We start from the raw sequence: 18,513 nt of genomic DNA, 5'->3' as shown, positions 1-18,513 counted from the left end.
CTTGTTCACCATATTCATCGTATCCATGAAATAATAAGAATACTTCATATTACTTTTCCGATTCAAACCTGTGAAAACTTTCTATAACTATTCTAATATGATTTCAACTTTATGAAATCAGTCTTTGATCTTATGAGGCTCTTCCTGAGGTTTCCGCTCTTCTTCCTGCCTGGCCAGGACAGGAGAATTGCTACTACCATCAGGTTCACCCCTCGCTTTCTTTGAAATTCTCATAATTAGATTTCTACTATATTAAACTAATCTTATTCTATTAGCAAGACAACATATTCCTTACACTATCAGATCATATATTTTTCACTCTGTGTTGGCATGTACACATTTTATGATACTTTAGACTTTGGTTTATGCCGAGAATCGGCTAAACCTCAGCTCTGATACCATTAAATGTAACACCCTCATACCCGTACCCGACCCGAATATGAGTATGAGGTGTCACATTGACTTTTCAAACTTTGACTCTTGACAAAATTCAAAGAAAATTTAAAACTTTCATTAAAGTAAAAGCGGTTTATTTACATAAATTGACCACAATAACCAAAATCGATCAGTGCATATTTAACTCAATCAATTAGTACATGCCAACTATATTCAAAATAACCAAACACATTTAAATTATCTATTTTCTGATCTGATATTTTGTAAGGGAGATGCTGACCTGTATTGATCTTCTTCGCTTCCCTTCTCACTTTTGTAACCTACGTGAGAAACAATCACACGCTAAGTCTATGACTTAGTGAGATATTAAACTTATAAAAGAAAATCTAAATGCTTAAACATGTATGAACATATCATCTTATAATGGTACATCAAAACAATATAACATTATATATAATATACTATACGCATATACATATCACACATTATTTTAAATCTATAACCTTATTCCACTATCAATATTCTTATCATTTATATCTTATAATTATATCCTCTTATATCTATTTTTTTTCTTACTCAACATATTATTCAATTAACCAAGGAATACATACATCATCATATAAATCATATCAGTTTATCTAATAAGAAGTACATGCATACATATAAATCATCATTAGTCACTTACCATTTAATCACATAGCACATATACCTAACCTTCTTAATCATATACTATACCTATACCTCATCATGTCCTTGCTATAAAATTTATCATATCACAATATATATTTGTTATCATTTCTTGTTTACCCCATGTACATATGTGAGAACTATTGATATGTGAGTCTCTAGAGGTTATGCACTAATGTTGTCACCATAACTAGTATAAATGCACCAAAATGCCACGTAGAATTGCACCGAAGTGCCGCGTAGAATTGTACCAAAGTGCCGCGTAGAATTGTACCGAAGTGCCGCGTAGAATTGTACCTTCTTAAGAATCATATACATATACTAAAGACAAAATATGTGTCTCAAAAGACCTTATACATGTTCCAAAGAATACATATATATCCCGAAGGACCGCGAAGACCCTCGACTCTTAGCATGCCAACTATACCTCTAGCTCTCAGAACACATAACATAGGCATTAATATTTATGTTATCACACATTCACATATACACATAGTCTCATTATTACATTTTTATAAGATCACACATAGTCAAGTAGTTCATTTCCATATAAATCACACATACATGTAGATCACTTGCACGTAGAACATTTTCATAAACTCACATATCACATAACTTATAATTGTTCTTATATCTTCTCATAATATATTCTCTAGTAGCTTTCTGTCGTATCATTCTCACCACTTAATTTCACCTAATTCATAGTCATGTGGCTTTTTTTATATACCTATATTCACATACCTTATAATTACATAGTTTACTCCATTTCATACATAGTCACATAATCACATAATTTACTTACACATAGATCATTTCCATACCTAAATCATATAACACCCGATTCTTCCTCATAAAGTTATACTATATATTCATATAGTCTCATATTATCCTATAAGTAAATACTTATCTTGTTTCATTTTTCCATTTATTCTCATAATTATTTATACCATAACATATACTTTATATCACATACATAATATTATTTGTATAATAAGTTAATCTATTTATTTAGTTAAATTTTACATAACTCCTATACCATAATTCTCTTTAAGTATAATTATTCTCTATAACACTTATCTTATAGTTTGGCATTATCAATTATACTCAATTTCCTTCACTAATATATTATTCTCATATTACTCTATTGTCTAATCTTATTTAACTCATCACCCTTCTCATGTAGCCATATAAATCTATTATATTGATTCTTATAATTGATCACATTTACTATGTAACATGTATGTCACCTATCATATAACCTATTTCACATTCCCATATAATCATATAGATCATTCATATTAATTCCTATAACTTATCACACTAAATGTATTCACACAAATCATTTAATATATACTATAATATATATAACATATACCCAAATCAAACATATACATATGATCATAAATTCATGCATTCTAATATAGGAAATAGACTCGTTGCAAGTCTTATTTCCATTAAACATCATAAACTAACTTGTATGCACTCACCTTGGCCTCACTACGTTCCAATCCACTTTTATGATTTTCCTCTCTTTCGATCGAATCTTAACTTGATAATTGTTCCGGAACTTGTCCGTGCTCGATATCTATATAATCATACATTGGTACATATCAGTATCTAATTGATGTATTCTAATCTATCATTTCTTAGGCTAAAAGAAAGCTATTTTCATCTTTTAATAAAGGTATGCATCGATGCACTCTACAGTGTATCGATGCATTCCTTAACGTGTGCATTGATGCACTATATGTGCATTGGTACACAATTCACCTTTGATGTTTTATTCTTAAGAGGATGCATCGATGTACTCTTTATGCATCGATGCACTAATTGCATTCGATGTTCATTTATTTGAAAGTGCATCGATACACATTGAATGTCCATAGATACACTTTGCAAAGAATTTTTATTTTACACCTGAAAATCCTTAACTCTTCCTTCAATTCTTGTATTTTAAGCCCCTATCATGTCATTAAACTCAAGTACCATTACTTAAACCAACTTGTATTCATATAAACCATCTCTATCTTCCATATCTCATCATGATTCTCAAAATTAAAAATCTTACTAAACTTTCAAATTTGTTATTAATCCTTTCTAACTTCATAAATCTCTTATTCTTATTGATGACAAATCAAATTCCTACTCAAATTTCACTTATTAACTCTTTTCCAGAAATTCATCTAAAAACTCATTTTCTTTAATCTCTTCTATATCTTTCATCTTGTTGTTTTAGAACAAATTAAGCTTTCCTTAAGATTAATTATCATATAATGATCATAACCCAACCTTAAAATCAATAATTAATCAACAAGCAAAGAAACTCACCTTTGAGCTTGGAGATACGAGAGGAGGAAGAAGAAGAAAGAAAACTCTGGAGAATTCTCTCCTTTCCCACGTGGTTGCCTTATCTTATAAAAGGAATATAAAATTTTCCTTGTCAAATGACCATTTTTCCCTTTAATTCCTTTAATAATTACTAACAATTTTATAGAAATATTTCCAGATAAATCATTGAACTATTCAATTATTCTATTTTAATCACCAAATTTCAAAATATTTCAATTTGGTCACTAACCCGGTATTGAGGATGTTACAAATCTCCCATCCCTTAAAGAAAATTCATCCTCGAATTTTCACTGCATACCTTTATAATATACTGACTTCTAATATTTTCATGTTGCTTCCATTAATCTTTCCTGTTACCGCTAGCAAACTTGCCATTTCCCATACTCAATTCTTTATATACGTTCACATCTTTATAACTCCATATAATATCATTCATTATATGGACATCAACCCCAAATCCTTATTCCTCAATATTATGGATCAATTGATCTTTTCCATAATTCTCTATGTGCTTTGCACATAAATCAAGCTTTTGCTCAGTTCTTAATCCTTGTTTGTATTACTATACACACAATCTTTTCCTATCCCTTTATTCTTTATTTCCTTCAAAATCAAAATCTTCTTATACATATCATATCTTTTTCTTTAATGTTCACATACTCTTTTCTTATCATTTATACTCATCTCTGATTACCGATCTTCATCGCATCTTTATAACTTTGATAATCCACTTTACTTATATAGAACCTCATTCTTTACCATTTCTTGTACTTGTATTTCTTTCCTCAAAGCCCCCTTTTTAAACATACAAATACTTATTTCCTTGCCTACATCGTATCTATATGATCAAAACCATATCCAAATCCACATCATACTTGATTAACTTAACTTTATCTTTTCTTCAAATCTTATAACTTTATTATCCATACTATTACAACTAATCAATAACAATGTTTCGATTTAGGGCATAAGCCTTAATCAGACTACTCATATTCATCTTCTCAGTTGAAATCCAACAAGTGCAATTTACTCACTTATCCAACCCACACTCTTATTCATATACATTACTATTCTCTTGTCTCTTCCATTACCTTACATTTCTGTGATCAAAATACATAATCATGTCTCAATTCACACCATACTTAGTTAATTTACCCTGACAACATCTTCTAATCCTTTAACTTAATATAGTTGTCATCATATAATTATGTTAGTCAACACCAATTATTCCAATCTAAAACATAAACCTTCATCGAACCATTCATATACATTCCTTTCAGTCGGAATTATCTCAGTGATAGTTTACTTAACTTATCAAATCCACATTTATTCTCATACACCATGTAATTTTTGTTGTTCCAACTCAACATTCTAACTTCCTTTATTTTATAAACTGATCACTGATGTACCCATTCTTAAACTCTTCTTATCAATCCTTAGCTTTACTCAAACAAACGAATCCTCATCTTCTTCACTATGTCACATTATTTTGATCAAAATATACAATTGTATCCCGATCCACCTCATCTTTGGTTATCTTATCCTGACAACATCTCAAAATTTTATATTTCTATATATTTTCCATCACAGAATCTGGTTAGGCAACGCTAACTCTTTCCATCTAAAATGCAAACCCTTATTCTATCCACATTCTTTCTTATACACGGTACTATTCCTTTATTTCAAACTCATAAACTCTGGTTGTATATATCTTATACGCTTGTCACTAATGCACTTATTCTCGATCTCTCTACAAATTCTAACCACATCTTTAGATCTTTTAACTTTCTTATGGTGACACTTGTTCACCATATTCTATCGTATACGTGAAATAATAAGAATACTTCATATCACTTTTCTGATTCAAACCTGTGAAATTTTTTATCACTATTCTAATATGATTTCAACTTTCTGAAATCAGTCTTTGATCTTATGAGGCACTTCCTGAGGTGTCCGCTCTTCCTCCTGCCTGGCCAGGGTAAGTGAATTGCTACTACCATAAGGTTCACCCCTCGCTTTCTTTGAAATTCTCATAATCAGATTTCTACCGTATTAAACTAATCTTATTCTATTAGCAAGACAACATACTCCTTACACTATCAGATCAGAATTTTTTCACTCTGTGTTGGTATGTACATATTTTATGACACTTTGGACTGAGGTGTCACATTGACTTTTCAAACTTTTACTCTTGACAAAATTCAAAGAAAATTTAAAACTTTCATTAAAGTAAAAGTGGTTTATTTACATAAATTGACCATAATAACCAAAATCGATCAGATCATATTTAACTCAATCAATTAGTACATGCCAACTATATTCAAAATAACCAAACACATTTAAGTCATTTATTTTCTGATATGAAATTTTGTAAGGGAGATGTTGACATATCTTTCTCTTCTTCGCTTCTCTTCTCGGTTCTATAACCTACTTGTGAAACAATCACACGCAAAGTCTATGAATTAGTGAGACATTAAACTTATAAAGGAAACTCTAAATGCTTAAACATGTATGAACATATCATCTTATAATGGCACATCAAAACAATATAACATTATATATAATATACTATACGCATATACATATCACACATTATTTTAAATCTCTAACCTTATTCCAATATCAATATTCTTATCATTTTTATCTTATAATTATATCCTCTTATATCTATTTTTTTCTTACTCAACATATTATTCAATTAACCAAGCAATACATACATCATTATATAAATTATATCAGATTAACTAATAAGAAGTACATGCATGCATATAAATCATCATTAGTCACTTATCATTTATTCACATAGCACATATACCTAACCTTCTTAATCATATACTATACCTATACCTCATCATGTCCTTGCTATAAAGTTTATCATATCACAATATATAATTATTATCATTTCTTGATTACCCCATGTACATATGTGAGAACTATTGATATGTGAGTCTCTAGAGGTTGTGCACTAATGCTGTCACCACAGCTCGTATAAATGCACAGAAGTGCCACGTAGAATTGCACCGAATTGCTATATAAAATATCCCTAAGGACCACGTAGAAAATTCCTTAAGAATCATATACATATGCTAAGGACCAAATATGTGTCTCAAAAGACCTCATACATGTTCCAAATAATACATATATATCCCGAAGGACCGCGTAGACCCTCGACTCTAGGCATGCCAACTATACCTCTAGCTCTCATAACATATAACATGGGCAATAATATTTATGTTATCACACATTCACATATACACATAGTCTCATTATTACATTTTTATAAGATCACACGTAGTCAAGTAGTTCATTTCCATATAAATCACACATACTCGTAGATTACTTGCACATAGAACATTTTCATAAACTCACATATCACATAGCTTATATATGTTCTTATATCTTCTCATAACATATTCTCTGGTAGCTTTCTGTCATATCATTCTCTCCACTTAATTTCACCTATTTCATAGTCATGTGGATTATTTTATATACCTATATTCACATACCTTATATTACCTAGTTTACTCCATTTCACACATAGTCACATAATCACATAATTTACTTACACATAGATCATTTCCATACCTAAATCATATAACACCCGATTCTTCCTCATAAAGTTATACTATATATTCATATAATCTCATATTATCCTATAAGTAAATACTTATCTTGTCTCATTTTTCTGTTTATTCTCATAATTTATACCGTAACATATAATTTATATCACATATCTAATATTATTTGTATAATACGTTAATCTATTTATTTAGTTAAATTTTACATAACTCCTATACCATAATTCTCTTTAAGTATACTTCTTCTCTATAACACTTATCTTATTGTTTGGCATCATCATTTATACTCGATTCCCTTCACTAATATATTATTCTCATATTACTCTATAGTCTAATCTTATTTAACTCATCACCCTTCTCATGTAGTCATATAAATATATTATATTGATTCTTATAATTGATAACATTTACTATGTAACATGTATGGTCACCTATCATATAACCAATTTCACATTCCCATGTAATCATATAGATCATTCATATTAATTCCTATAACTTATCATACTACATGTATTCACATAAATCATTTAATACATACTATAATATATATCACATATACCCAAATCAAACATATGCATATGATCATAAATTCATCCATTCGAATATAGGAAATAGACTCGTCGCAAGTCTTATTTCCATTAAACATCATAAACTAACTTGTATGCACTCACCTTGCCCTCACAACGTTCCAATCCACTTTTATGATTTCCTCTCTTTCGATCGAATCTTAACTTGATAATCGTTCTGGAACTTGTTCGTGCTCGATATCTATATAATCATACATTGATACATATCAGTATCCAATTGATGTATTCTAATCTATCATTTCTTAGGCTAAAAGAAAGCTATTTTCATCTTTTAATAAAAGTATGCATCAATGCACTCTATGTATCGATGCATTCCTTATCGTGTGCATCGATGCACTACCTGTGCATCGGTACACAATTCACCTTCTATGTTTTATTCTTAAGAGGATGCATTGATGCACTCCTTATGCATCAATGCACTAATTGCATTCGATATTCATTTATTTGAAAGTGCATCGATACAATTTGCTAAGAATTTTTATTTTACACCCGAAAATCCTTAACTCTTCCTTCAATTCTTGTATTTTAAGCCCCTATCATGTCATTAAACTCAACTACCATTACTTAAACCAACTTGTATTCATATAAACCATCTCTATCTTCCATATCTCTTCATGATTCTTAAAATTAAGAATCTTACTAAACTTTCAACATTGTTATTAATCCTTTCTAACTTCATAAATCTCTTATTGTTAGTGATGACAAGTCAAATTCCTTCTCAAATTTCACTTATTAACTATTTTCCAGAAATTCATCTAAAAACTCATTTTCTTTAATCTCTTCTATATCTTTCATCTTGTTGTTTTAGAACAAATTAAGCTTTCCTTAAGCTTAATTATCATCTAATGATCATAACCCAACCTTAAAATCAATAATTAATCAACAAGCAAAGAAACTCTTGAGAATTCTTTCCTTTCCCATGTGGTTCCCTTATCTTATAAAAGGAATATAAAAATTTTCCTTGTCAAATGACCATTTTGCCCTTTAATTCCTTTAATAATTACTAATAACTTTATGGAAATATTTCCAGATAAATCATTAAAATATTCAATTAATCTACTTTAATCACCATATTCTGAAATATTTCAATTTGGTCATTAACACGGTATTGAGGATATTACACCTAAACTTGGTGTTTTGATAAAATAAAAATGTTTTATTAAATTACTCGATTTTTATTGTGTCCTAATCGTATCTTAAAATGACTGGCGGCAACTCTTAACATTTCATTAAAATCATTTCAAAATCATTTCAAAACCCTTATCGTTGTAACTAGTCAGTCTTTATTTGGTTACGACACCCGTTATTGATTCGAACAACTTGGATATGATTCTTTTTCACACGGGTGACAACATGGTTATGGAAATATTTGGTGTTGTGATCCCCCTCTAACAACCAAGTGCATCTAGAATTCTGCTTGTGCATAAGCTCTTCATAATCAAGAATACCCTCAAACTTGGAGCAAATATCCATCTACGTATATTTTAACTTAACATTGTTATGGAAATCTATGGCCTCTTGCACCCGAATTGGTTGCTTCTTGAGCCGATTCTTCACTTGGATAATATGGCCAAAATCATTTTTGTTTCAAGACCCAAGAGCTTCAGAGAACTTCAACAGTGTTTGTTGCATAGTCTCTTCAAACTGTTAGTTCTCCCAAACAAAAGAATGGAAAAGAGGGTGCTTTATCCAACTTACAAAAAATAAAATGGATGATTACCATAATTGCTCGACGGAGTGGTGGTACGGATTAGAAGAGGCCTATGATCTGACCTGAGCTACGGGAGATGATACACAGTTGTCTCGGGTGATCCTAATCCAATAATCATTGGATATATTTTCAAGAGTTCCACCCCAATTCCAAGTAAAACACAGACCTCTAAAACCCAAGTCGACAATGTTCAAGCTTTGATCGAATTCCTAGAAAAGCTTGCAGCTGGCGTTATCGTAATAAATGCTAAAATTAGATCCATCAAGAATGGTGTGAAAATCACCTCTAAGGATCCAAGAAGTTCCACTTACCACATTACTATTCCTAAAGTCCTTCCATAAGATCTTGCGTTTATACATGCTAGGGCTTTCATAAACCGATATTATCATAATAAGTAATGGAAAATTTGTACTTATGAACCTCGCGTGGATGAATTGAGGGTGAATCATCATGACCTCGATTATGAGGGAATAATTCCAAAGTAACCAAATAACGCCTGAGAAACCAATACCCTTGACACGATACGAGCAATCAAAACCAAGTTTCACAATAACTTTGTATGTTTTGTCTCACACATATTCCTAACAGACTCTCGGGAATTTGCATCTGCCTCTACCTTGACAGTTTCAGGATAAATAAGTAAAATCCATAATAAAATATGAAAGGAGATTCCTTTACTGGCCAATTCTAGGAGTTTCATTATACTTGTCCTTCACAATAGACTGGAAATTAACTTATCCTTGCATGTTAATAATAACATCGGTCATGGCTAGGGTTTCAAATAGCGGTCTGTATCCACGATAGTGCCCATAAAATAGCGGTAGCACTGTCTTCTGATATACCCGCTACACCCACAATAGCGTCCGCTATGACCGCAATTGTGGTAAACACGAAATGATCGAAAATGTGACCGCGACCGCGACCGTGGTTTGAATCCCTGGTCATGACTTTCTGGATTGAGGAGTAGATTGGAGTGTTCCTTTTGATATTTTGTCCCTTATTGTGAATGGCATAAGAGGTTGGCCTACCTTTGGTGGAGGACGTTTAACGGGTAATGGGAAGTATGAGAGTATTAAGAGGGGACTCGTTAGGGGAAGAAGAGGTCGGTTAGAAGGTAAACCACTTTATGAGCCTTGGGATTGAGCATCGTTGATAGCATCCGTCCACCTGCACCCAAAACAAATTCGAAATTGGGGTTAGAGTTATAGATAAATTTTGAACCATTCAAATTTATCATCCGTGTAGCCTTCGAATCTTTTGTGATATTATCCATTTCCATTCTCGTGGAGTCCAAATTTAAATTGATTTGCATGGTAGTAGCAGACTTATTCACGTGTATAAAGAGATGAAAAGTGTCTTAATTGTCAAATAAATAAGCCTTTTTCTCAAATAAATAAGCAAAGAACTTAGTATAAAGAAGAAATGTTAGATTCGTAAGGATTTAGAAATTTTTAATGTCGATTTGAATTATCTTTAACAAGAAATCTCTAAAAAAAAAGGGGGTATTTTAATAAATAAATAAATAATGAATGCGAGAATAATAAAAGATTGAAAATAATTATGAGAGATGACCTCCATCTTCGCTTTTCCTCAATTCGTTCCAACCACTAAAATTGATTTTACTTCAAATACTTGTTGGTTACAACCTAGAATGCCTAACACTCATAACTTGCTCTTCTCTCTGGTGAACTAAATTTCCAAAGCCAATCTTTGGAATTTAGCCCTTGTTTGGATTAATGTCGCCTAGCGATGTTAATGCCAATGTTGTTTTAGTACTGGAAAAGCTCATGCTCGGATTATGCTATCTCGATTAGAATTAAACTCAATCTTGATTCTCCTTAGTGGACTGCCGCTAAGTTTGTTCTGAGGGAGTTGAATTTCCTACAAGCCAATTATTCTCTCTAACGGTAGATCATAACTTCAAACAAGCTAATTTGCACTCTTTGGATTGAAGATGTCGAGATGTTTAAAAGAAAAGCTGATTGCCTATCCACTATTGCCAAAAACCAAGAAAGAAATATGAAGACGTGAAGCACTTTTTCAATTCTCATGAAATGAATTGAGTCATCGCTCAACCTTAAATCCAAGAATTAAAACAAATCTACAGAACTTGCCCTTTAATTGTTGTTTTATGGAAAATATATTCCTGCATAGAATTCAATGTAAAGAAACAAAATTAATTATCAAAGAAATAACACGGATTAATTAGCATCAAAATATTAACAAAATGAAAATATTAATCAAATTCCCCCTACTTATTCAATGCTTGTCCTCAAGCATGCCTTAATCAACAATCAAAATTTCAAATTACTAATGTTTCATCTCACAATATATCAAAGAACATCAAATGAGTCAATGATCACAACGAGTATCGCAAATAAAGTGACAATTAAGCAAATAGGCACAACTAGTAACAAGTTTAAGCAAAAGCCAAGATATCCCAATTATCCATTAATTTCAATATAACAAGACTCAATACCACACAAGGATTCACTTATTATCACTCAAAGTTTTTTTGGGTAAAAGAAATCACTCACGACCTAGATTAATAAAGATATTACCATAGGCTTGTAAGAAAATCAAGTCTCCACCATTAGAATGAACAAGATGCATTAATCAGATGGTCTTTAATAAAGTTGTAATAGGGCTTAGGTTATGGTTGGGATAAGGAAGAAAATTTGAGCTTAAATGTCAAGACAAGAGATGAAAAGTTATAACTTCAAGCCATGAATTCAATAAAGTAAATAAACTCGAAGAAGCGTAATCAAACAATCAATTTTTTCTTTTTTCTCTATTTTTTCGATTTTGTTTTGCTATTTTTTGCTCGAAATTTTTATATTTTTGTTCTATTTAAACACTTAATTGAACCATAATGTTTTTTCAAATGCTTCTTCTTTTATCTCTTTATTTTTTATTTGTGGAACAATTCAGTCTCTATCTTGACAAGGTAACAAAAGATGATAAAAATAAAAGGTTACAGGTTTTATAATGTTGTAAAAACAAAGGGTAAAGGCACAAAATTGGTTCAGAAATGGAATAAAACAGTAGGTAATTTGGATAGAAAATTGGGTTAATCTTCAGTGCCCTAATCATGTTAACGCATCAAGTTCAATGTGTGGTCTCGATATGCATTTAATCAAAAGTTCTAGAATGTTAAAATTAATCCAACGCACTCAATCAAACAAATGAGCAAGAATGAAAAGTATGCTCGTTTATGATCAAATCTCACAAGAATGTGTAATGTTTATCAAGTCGAGAAATATATCAACCAACGAGTTCATGGAATATCATGTAAAATTTTTTAAAAATACAAATCATATCGTTTTCACTATCATGCACCCTTAATCTGATAAAAGGATGATCACAAACTCATTGGGTAATCAATGAGACAATGAAATAATCAAGATTAATAACAAGAGATTTCAAAAAATCAACCAAGGTAACTCAATTTCAAGCATATTAATGAGCGAGTAAGAATTCGATGCAAGCGTTCTATACCCCCTCACTTAAACCTTATTCTCCTAATATGTAAAATAAAATCATAGGAGAAGGAATAGAGATACTCCCTATGTTAAGTGACGGTTGAGATAACGACCTCAGCGAGAGGTGCTTGGATGAAGGTAGGAAAAAATCTAGGCAAGATTAAATTCGATGCAGTTGAGGTGGTCACTTACTTCATGCATTTGATGTTGCATGTTTGGCCATGGATCTTCCACCGGCTCTAGTGGTGGTGCACGCCTTCGAAGGTGGACACGCTCATTCTGAGGTGTTACGGTGCCAGGAGGAACAATGAAAGGAACATTGGGAGTGTCAGCGGGTAATCCCATCGTGCCCAAGTATCACACATTTAAACCATCCATAGAGGAAGCGTAAGTAAATTTTTCAACATCAAAAGTTAATAGAAATAGAGTAGAAGCGAGATTAGTGATATAAGGACCGAGAATAAGAGGACAATTAGAGCGCACAATGCGCTCAAATATTCACGTGAACCAAAACCCTAAATTAACTTTGATTCTATTAAGCATACACCATAGAAAGAATAATTCAACTTTTCTCAAGAAAGACGTAGTGTCATTTCATCCCGAGTAATTGTATGCATAGAATCGGTGAATATAACGAAGCGTGGGGTCATTGATATGACATCTTTTAGTGGTTCTTACATTGTATAATTGTCCTGTCAAACTGGTAAGAGCAGAGTAGGCAGTGTCAGTGTTGAAATCCTACGAAATCTCATGCACATATTTTAAATAGCCATGGTCTATGACATCCGTCATGAACCCCATAGAAAAACTAATCTTTATAACAAAAATATAAAAATATTTTCCTAACAATCGAAACGAAATAACATCAGGAGAATTTGCGCTAACAACTCGATGCTACAGAAAAGTAAATGTGGTATAGAACTCTAAGACCAACTCATAAAACATTCGACATCTAATTTTAGGCTATAAAGACCAACCAATAGCATCGAAGTAATGTGCAACGAATTCCATAAGATACAAAGTGTCTAAGGTGCGATAAGGGATATACTTACATACTTGAAACATTTGATATTGAATTTCATTAAATCAAACTTATTCATCGTAGTGGAATTTCAAGAAACATCAAATTCTTCTTCGGTTGGGATGGAGTAAGTACGTCCTTTGCAGTGGAGTTCCAGGTTTTCAACGTAATCGGGTGGAACGTCAGATGATACAAAAATTTCGATGGAACTTTTCGCAAATAAATGTGAAGTGGGTGACCTAGTATGATGATGCGACGAAGAAGCACAACCCAGCTGCCTCGTCGATGGTCTGCTCATTGGAAACCCAACGCCAAAGTCCTCTGTATAACCAAAATTCGGGTGGTACATTTGTAAAAGTCAAACTGAAAGTGGTTCAAAATTTACCTCTTCACTTTTTCAAGCATTACTAAATGCATGGAGTAGGAATAATCCACATCTGGCATTGAGTACATGATGAGGGAGAAAAAAGTAAATAAAAATGCCAGTTGCGAGGGACGATGTGCCCATGAGTGTGAGGGACTGGTGACATCATCTGGCTGAGAGGAGTGTCATTGATGGAAGGACGATGGTGATGCAATGTTAATCATCTCAGGTTCCCGAGATGGAGGCGCTTTTAGCATCAGCCGCGTTGAGTAGGGGTGGAGTGGTGGGTGTCGAATCTAACAAATAATAATACTTGCTTTTAGAAATATAAAATTATAGTAGTGATAAGTAAGGTCGAATCCACAGGGATTGGGTAGACTTATTTTAATGAAAATTAAAGTAAATAAAAGAGGTTTTAAAATCGAGAAAGAATCAAAAAGAAAAAACATTTAAAATCAACCAAAAATTTAGAGAAATTAATATTAAGAAAATATCTAACTAGAGGTATAATTTCATAATTGGTTCAGAGAATTGATCATAATTCAATGATAAAATCTTCTACTTTTAACTAAATTGGTTATGGTTATTGAGAAGCTCTAACAACATGTCTCTCCTTAGTTTTTTGATAATCAAGAGAAGCTCTTTGATTATTTCCCTGTTAATGAACAACCCTAGACAAGCGCTTAAGATTTAATCCACCAACAACATTAACCATGATTGGTGTCGAATCCAACAAATAATAATACTTGCTCTAAGAAATATAAATTTGTAGTAGCGATAAGCAAGGTCGAATCCACAGGGATTGGATAGACCTATTTTAATGAAAATTAAAGAAAATAAAAGGGGTTTTAAAATTGAGAATAAATCAAAAATAAAAAGCATTTAAAATCCACCATGAATTTAGAGAGATTAATATTAAGGAAATATCCAACTAAAGGTATAATTTCAGGATTGGTTCAAAAAATTGATCATAGATGCAATGATAAAATTTTTTACTTTTCACTAAATTGGTTATGGTTATTAAGAAGCTCTAACAACCTGTCTATCCTTAGTTTCTTGATAATCAAGAGAAGCTCTTTGATTATTTCCCTTGTTAATGAACAACCCTAGACAAGCGCTTAAGATTTAATCCACCAACAACATTAACCACTAGAGGGACCACCAATTCTAGACAACGAATACACAAGCTCGGTTCATTTAGACTAGGTTATATACCTTTATAACATAATCAAAATCAATTATGTTACTTTACCACTAATATTAGAATGTTTAAACAATTACGGATTTAAAGTTCTAAATGACAATTTATCAACTTGATAATTGAACAACGGGCCCTTTGCACAATCAATCAAGACAATAATTCTTAATAAAAATAGAAGATGTATAAATAGTAAACAAGTAAAAGAACAATGAAAATTATTTAGATCTCACAATCCTTGAAGAACAAAACTTCAATTATCCTCCAGTTGGAACAAAAGTATTTAGCTACTCATAATTGAAAGAACACCAAAAGAAAATCTTAATGAAAACTTGATGTCCCCTATGAAATCCCTAGTTCCCCTTTTATAAGGATTTTCCTATTCTAGATATGGAAGTTTCCCTTAAAGAAAATCCCACAAAAATAGGGGTTTTAAATGTCCTCATCCTTTTCTAGAAATAAGAATAATTCAAAAGAGTCTTCCAGCCGTCATTAAACTCTTTTTCCTTTGTAAATTCGTAACCCTAATTTAGGGTTGTACGGACTGGTAAGGCGCGCCCATGCCTTAACTGAAGACTTCTTCTGCGATAGCTCAGGATGAATATGTCGTGCCCACGCCTTATGCGAAAACCTCTTCTGGTCTTGCCAACTTCTTGAATTTCGATTTTTCCTCCTTAATTTGGGGATTTTGTGAAGATATGCTAATCATTAGATTTTTAACTTGTTTAATCCAAATCTTCAACCTAATCCACAAAATATGAAATATAATCAAAATCCATGATTTAATCAATTTTAGATATTGAAATATGAGGAAAATATCATAGAATATATGTCTAATATGCATCTTATCAAATTCCCCCACACTTAAACCAATGCTTGTCCTCAAGCATACAATAGTTCAAATTCATAACTCTTCTCAACATCAATCCTTCTTCTTCCTTTTCTCATTCCTCTATAATCAAAATAATCATGCCTTAATAACTCAAATCTAGGCACAAGTAAGGAACGAGCAATTCGTATAAGAAATTCTCATAAACCAACACACATGAATAATCACTCCATCAATCTTTTCAAAATTAAAATGCAGTGGGATGTAATACCATCACATTGGATTCATTCAATACACTCGAAGTGTTTACGGGTGTCAAAAAACTTTCAAGCCAAAGCATAGAAAGATTTTTACCATAGGCTTGCTAACCTATCACATCCCCACCACTAATCAATGAATTGAATGCACAAAAACCTCAGGGTCTTAAACAGGGTGTAATGGGGCTTAGGTGAGGTTTGATAGGACATGAATTTGAGATGTTTTATCGAATGATTCATACAAACTTATCCACATGGAACCCAATTTTCAAATGTTCTCTTCAATCCACATAACTTTTCTTTTTCATTACACAATATCTCTTTCTTTATTTCCTTTGTACAATTTTGCTTCTTTTTTTCTTTCTTTTTTTGTTTTTTTTTTGTTTTGTTTTTTTTTTCAATAAAAGAGTTTGCAACTCGAATCACTATATTCCAACATCTTCCGATCTTCTCAAGATAAATTGAATTCTCATGTGAAGAAGCTCATGCAATCCTATAATTCAAGGTTCAAAAGAGGGGAAATTAACAAAAATGATTTGATATTTGCTTGTACCATGGTTAATTTTAAACAAAAAGGCTCAGGCTCAAAATTGGCTTTCTAAGGATGATAATTAGGGTAGAAATTTTACGAAAGCTAAAAGTAGTTTCACCTAAATGCCCTTATCATTCTTGATGCATCCAATTCTAAAATGTGGTCTTCGACATGTATAATAAAGCAAGTTCTAGAAAAATCAATTATTTATGGAAATCACTCAATCAAGAAATGGTGCATGCTCAAAATGAGTGCTCATTTGCCTAAAATCACAAAAAATGGTAAACATGTATTAACTCCCACACATTTTTCATTTAATCAGTTATCAAGAGTAATCAACCAGTGTGTAGCAAATAAGAATTCGACTACTCAAGCTAATCCCCTATTATGCTTCAACTTAATTCTATAATTCACGACAATCCAAATCATGTAAGGATAAACATCAAAAGAATATGGAATTTCGAAGATAAAAATCACAAAAAAGAACTAAATCATATTTTTTTTTTCAAAAAAATGAAGCAAAATTATGTTCAAAGCAAAACCATGTATAAAATACTCTCCCCCACACTTAATCCATATATTGTCCTCAATGAATCAAAAGTAAATGCTCAAAAACCATAAAAGAATAAGAGTAGAAAACTCCCATAAAAATGTTGAGCATCAACCACGATATCTTTCACAAGATGGGGGTGAAGGCATTGTGCGTTGACTGGTTTGATTTTCAGACTGAGCGGAGATGTGGGTCGGGTGGAGCGGAGATGACGGCTTGTGGCGCGCATTCTTCTGAAGGAGCACATAAAATAAAGAAAAGATACGACACATTTATATTTAAAAAATTTCTTTGAATCTTGTTTCCTAAACCAAAAGTGTTGTTGAGTTTAGACGTGGGCACGTATTATACAAAAACATTTTCTGGATAGTGAGAGACTTTAGGAATAATTCTTTTTTTGTAAGGTGTGCCCATGGGTAACAAAAATTCATCTTATGACCTAAAGAGGAAAACAAGATTAATCGTACTCTGAAAAATCAAGGGAAAAAATAAAATAAAATAAAAACAAAAAAAAACAAATATAGATATTGAAAAAAGAAAAATTGGGTTACCTCCCAAGAGCGCATTTCTTTAACGTTTTTGGCTAAACGTCGTAGCTTCTTAATCATCCTAAGTTGGGTACTCCAAAATGGTTTGACCAACAATATGCACCAGAGAATCTTTATAAAAAGGTTTGAAACGATGATCATCGACCTTAAATATTTTACATGTATCCAAACTTTGTATTTCATCGATAGAGAAATGTTTCCTCCACCCAATAGCTTCCTTGTACTCTCTAAGCATTTGAATCAAATTTTTTTCTTCTAAGTGAAAGAGTTTGTTGGGAATGATCACCGAAATAGTTTCCTCTTCTCCTAAATATACATGCTTCAGATGATTTGGCAAAGGCTTCGTTTCCAATTTTGGTGCATGCACAAGAGAAGGAAGAAGCTAGGTGTAAGAAAGAGGTGACTCGATATAAGATACATCATA

The 18,513-nt window shown here is 31.9% G+C and overlaps 1 pseudogene; it reads right to left on the bottom strand.

The window, feature by feature from the left end:
* Positions 1-13,135, bottom strand: part of LOC120135685 — a 61,433-nt pseudogene extending 48,298 nt beyond the window's left edge.
* Positions 13,136-18,513: the final 5,378 nt, after the last annotated feature.

Source organism: Hibiscus syriacus, unplaced genomic scaffold (genome assembly GCF_006381635.1).
Source record: "Hibiscus syriacus cultivar Baekdansim isolate YM2019G1 unplaced genomic scaffold, ASM638163v2 tig00110610_pilon, whole genome shotgun sequence".
NCBI classification, from domain to species: domain Eukaryota; kingdom Viridiplantae; phylum Streptophyta; class Magnoliopsida; order Malvales; family Malvaceae; genus Hibiscus; species Hibiscus syriacus.
Note: the sequence above shows the minus strand (reverse complement) of the source record. Positions and strands in the feature narration are given on the sequence as shown.